This window comes from Gopherus flavomarginatus, unplaced genomic scaffold, assembly GCF_025201925.1.
Source record: "Gopherus flavomarginatus isolate rGopFla2 unplaced genomic scaffold, rGopFla2.mat.asm mat_scaffold_106_arrow_ctg1, whole genome shotgun sequence".
NCBI lineage: Eukaryota > Metazoa > Chordata > Testudines > Testudinidae > Gopherus > Gopherus flavomarginatus.
Window position 1 is genome coordinate 204,798 of NW_026114629.1, and position 5,480 is coordinate 210,277.

Sequence of the window (5,480 nt, forward strand, 5' to 3'; positions counted from 1 at the left end):
TACTGTGCTATCTTGTCTTGCAGCAAAACCTATCCCAGGGTTTGGTCCCCCTCCTGAGACCCCCCATTGTAACTGTCTCCCTAGGACACTGCCCCCTACCTGTCCCCCTGACCCTAATCCACACCCCTGCCCCCAGATAGACCCCTGGAACTCCCACTCCTATCCATCCACTCCCTGCCCCCTGACCGGACTCCTAGAACTCCCGACTCATCCAACTCCCTCTGCTCCCTGCCTGCCCCAACCCTGGTCCACCCCCCGACAGACACCCCCCGAGCACTCAACCCATCCAACCCCCCTGCTCCTTGTCCCATGACTGCCCCCTCTAGAGACCCCCAAATCCACTAATCACCTCCCCAACTATCCAACCCCCCCACCTCCTGGCAGCTCTGTCTAGTGGCTGCTCCCACCCACACACTCAAAGTGGCAGAGGAGGTTCCCTCTCCTTCTGTGGGAATGTTGCCTTGTGGTTAAGGCACAGGACTCAGGCTCAGGTGTTTTGGGTTTGAGTCTCTGCTCTGCCACAGACTCCCTGCTTAGCCTTGGGAAAGTCACAGCACCTCCTTGTGCCCTAGAGCCAACGTGCCAAATGGGGCCAATGCTGATCCTGCCTCCTGGGCTAAATCCATTCATGGCTGGGTGACGGGGGGGGGGAAACGGGGATCCCAACATGGGGAGATTGGGGCTGAATTTCTGCACAACTGGAGAGTGAGAGCCAGCTCCACAGGGGGGATGGGAGCGAGAGGGGCTCAGGCCAGCTCTACACAGAGTGGTTGCAAGGCTGAAGCCTTGACCCTTTTGCCACTAAGGTGGCTGGGGCTCCTGAACTGGGGACTTCAACCCCACATCTTCTGCCAGGGTCCAGGGCTTCTCCTCCCTGCCCCAGGGTTGGCTCCTCTCCCGCTTCACCATCCCCTAGTGCAGCTCCTGCTGGGGTCTGGGCTTCTCCCACCACCTCCCAACCCAGTCTGGCTTCTCCGCTCCACTGGAGCTCCTGCAGGGGCACGGGGCTTCTTCTCCCCCCCCGCCCCATCCTCAGCGTGGCTCCAGCCCAGGCCGGGGCTTCTCCTCCCCCACTCCAGCTCGGCTCCTCTCACTGCCCTACCCCCTGCCAGTATCTGGAGCTTCTCCTCCCCGCAACCTCCCACTGCCTCCAGCCCCAGCCTAGCTGGGCTCCCTGGGGCACCCGATGCTGCTGTGGCCAGAGCCGAACCTGGCGGGCAGGGAGCAGCAATTCATGCGGAGGCCATGGCAGAGCCATCAGCCCGAGAGGTGCGGGGCAGCCCCAGGGAAGCGGGGCAGGCTGTGCTGCTGCTGGACCCACACCCCCGCCCACCCCGACCCCTGAGGCTGTTTGGGGGGAGCGAATCACTCAGCCCCCGCAGGAGCAGGGAGAGGGGAGCAGTTCAGCAGAGCATCCCCAGCAAACAGCTGATCACAGCTGCGTGCAGGCTGCCACCAGGGAAAAGCTCAGCTGGACGTAGGTATCTGTGCCCTCATGAACCACTAAGCCCTCCAGGGACCCCGTCAGCCTTGACATAGGTATCTGTGCCCCCCACGATCCCCTAAGGCCCCCCGGGACACCGACAGCCTGGACCTAAGTATCTGTGCCCCCCACAAACCCCCTATACTCCCCAGGACCTCTCCAGCCAAGATGTAGGTATCTGTACCCCCACAGCCCCCCTGGGACTCCTACAGCCTGGACGTTCGTATCTGTGCCCCCCACGAAACCCCAACACCCACACCAGGAACCCTCCAGCCTGGAAATAAGTATCTGTGCCCCCCCCGAACCCCATAAGCCCCCTGGACCCCTCCAGCCTGGACTTAGGTATCTGTGCCCCCCCTGAACCCACTAAGCCCACCAGGGACCTTCCAGCCTGGATGGAGGTATTTGTGCCACCCACAACCCCTAAGTGCCGAGGAACCCCTGAAGCCTGGAGGTAGGTATCTGTGCCCACCAGAAACCCCCTTAGTCCCCCAGGAACCCCTCCAGCCTGGATGCAGGTATCTGTGCCCCTCACAAACTACTTAAGCCCCCCCTGCCGGAACCCTCCAGCCTGGACCTAGGTATCTGTGCCCCCTCAACACACTAATTCCCTCTGGAAGCCCTATTGCCTGCATGTAGGTATCTCTGTCCCCCACAAACCCCCTAAGCCTCCCAGGGACCTCTACAGCCTAGATGTATGTATCAGTGCCCCCCAGAAAACACCTAATCCACCCGGGGACCCCGACAGCATGGACCTAGGTATCTGTGCTCCCCAGGAACCCCCTAACCCCCCCAGGAACCACTCCAACATGGACATACATATCTGTGAATCCAAAAAAAACCCTAAGCCCCCCAGGGACCCCTAGAGCATGCAGATAGGTATCTCTGCCATCCGCAAAACCCTCTAATCCTCCCCGGAACCTCTCCAGCCTGGATGTACATATCTGTGCCGCCCACAACCCCCCTAAGCCCCTGGGGACCCCTCCAGCCTGGATGTAGATATCTGTGCCCCCTGACTCCCTAAGCCCCCCCAGAATTCCTATAGTCTGGACGTAGGAATCTGTGTCCCCTACAATACCACTAAGCCCCCCCAGGGACCCCATCCAGGACATACATAGGTATCTGTGCCCCTCACCAAGTCCCTAAACACCCAGCATTCACTGTGCTCACCACAACCCCCTAAGCCATCCAGGGAACCCTCCAGCCCGAACGTAGATATTGGTGTCCTCCACGAAGCCCCTAATCCCCACCAGGACCTCCACAGATTGGACGCAAGTACCTATGCCCCCCACAAACCCTCTAACTCCCACAGGGTCCCGACCGTCCTGGACGTAGGCATCTATGACCCTACGAACCTCCGTTAGCCACGCCGGAATGCCTCCGGCCGGGACGTAGTTATCTGTATCTCCCATGACCCCAAAGCGCCGCAGGGATCTCTACAGCCTCTACGTAGGCGTGATGCTCTGTGCATTACCCTGCATAGCCACACGGTGTTACTGTTGCTCCATGCAGGAAATGCTCTGTGCATTACCCTATGCGGCCACACGGTGTCACTGTTCCTCTATGAGAGAAATGCTCTGTGCATTACCCTGCTTGGCCACATGGTGTCACTGTTGCTCCATGCGGGAAATGCTCTGAGCATTACTGTGATGGAGTTGGGATTCTATCTGTGGGGGATGGGAGAGCAGCGGGTGACTTTATGTGAGGGACAGGACCTAAGCCTGTAACTCGAGCTAGGCAGCGGGGACGGGGTCAGCACCTTTGCCCGGGAAGCTGGACAAAGAAAGGGGCCGCCTGGATGGAGTTAGTTCAGTTTTGGTTTGGAGCTGGGTTGCTGGAATTCAGGGAATCCCAAACTAGGAACTAACCTTCCTGAACCCCCAGAAGGACTCAGTTGAGGGGTCCTGGTTGTGCCCAAAAGATCTGCTGTATCCCCTGCTCCTGCTGGCCAAAAAAAACCTTCTGTTTTACTGGCTGGCTGAGTCACTGTGTGTCCCAGGAAAAGGGGTGCAAGGCTGGATTCCACCAAACTCTGTGACACCCCCTAAGCTCCTCCGGGACCCCTGCAGCCTGGACTTAGGTATCTGTGCCCCCCACCAAACCCCTGAGCCCCCCAGGGACCCCTACAGCCTGGACGTAGGAGGAACCCTTCTGCCAGGCTGAACTGATAGCAGCAAGGACTGAGTTCAATACATAAGGGTCCCTTCCCTACAATGTAATGCAAGTCAGCTCCCGACCCCACCCAGTGACATGGGAAAAATTTACATACACACCCCTAGGTGCCTCGAAGACGCAATACTTCCCCTCTCACAAGCAAAGAGTCTAGGTGTAGCAGAAAAAGCTTAATAACGTGAGAGAAACAACATAGGATTAAATTGGGAAAATATCTCAACTAGGCCGTGTCCTTTTCCCTGGGCTCTTGAGTCCAGCAATCCCCAAACCACCTCAAGACTCCAAAGTCCAATACCTCAAATGTTTCAAGAGTCCAGCAACCCCAAAATCACCCACAGTTCCTCAGCCCGAGTTCAAGAGTCTATCTGCAGGGCTTTTCCCCCTGCCAGCCAGGGTAGAAAGGAGCACCTTACATGGTCCACTTCGGACTACCCTGCCTCTCGGTGGGATTCTGCTTCTGCCTTCCCCACGAACTGCTCAGCTCGGTCCACCAGCTTCTCTGCTCCTCCATCCGACCTGCGATCTGACCTAGCTGTCCCCAAAAACTGCTCTGCTCACCTCACTCCATGGGCCACTCCAACCATCCCACAAACTACTTCTCTCCATTAGCTACTCTGCTCTGCAATATAGCTTCAGACTCCCCCACTAGTTTGCACAACTCTTTAGTGCTTTCAGCTCAGAAACCTGGCACTCCAATTCTTAAGAGAATCAAATATCAGCTCTGCTATTCATCTGTAAAAAGAGAAAAAGGTGCAATTAGTATTTTTGGCTCACCAAAAGAGCCCATTCCCTTGTCTAGCGAGTGCCACTCAGTTGATGGTGAGAATCCCTGTCTCAAAACAGTTTCACAGTTCCTCATCCATACAATCAGGTTGACAACACTCCACATCTCACGCCCCAACAACAAATAAACTGGGGATACCACAGCTGCCAAAGCAACCATCCCAGACTGCCATGGTCATGTCAGGCGGGGTGGGTGTGTCTATGCAAACACGATCAGCCCCCGAAATTCTTTTCCACACTCGACATAATTCACCACCAGATGTCAGGGCAGAGTTCATCCAACTTCTGCTTACATAGGTATCTGTGACCTACACAACCCCCTAATCCCACCGGGACCCATCTAGTCTGGATAAAGGTATCTGTGCTCCCCACAAACCTTTAAGCCCCCCAGGGAACCCACAAGCCCAGATGTAGGCATCTTCTATGCCCCACAAACCCCCTAAGACCGACAGGACCCCTCCAGACTGTAGGTAGGTATCTGTGACCCCCAGTGCCCCACAAATACCCTCGGTACCCCTACAGCATGGATGTTTGTATCTGTGACCCTCACTAACCACCTAAGCTATCCAGGGCCCCCAACAATCGGGACGTAGGTATCTGTTCCCCCCCAACACACCTAATCACCCACGGGACCCCTCCAGCCTAGACATAGGTATCTCTGACCCCACGAATCCCCTAAGCTACAACGGGACCCCTCCAGCATGGACATAGGTATCTGTGCCCCCACAACCCTCCTGAGAATCCCCCAAACCGCTCCAGCCTAGACGCAGGTATCTGTGACCCCTACAACCCCCGTAGGCCACGATGGGACCTCTCCAGCCTCAACATAGTTATCTGTGCCCCCACAACCCCCCTAAGCCCCCCAGAATGCCTCCAGCCTTGACGCAGGTATCTGTGCCAAACATGAACCCCTAAGGCCCCCAGAACCCCTCTTGCCTGGATGAGGGTATCTGTGCCCCCCACAAAACCCTAACCCCCTCCAATATCCCTACACCATGGACATAGGTATCTGTGCACCCTCATGAACCCACTGATCCTCCCA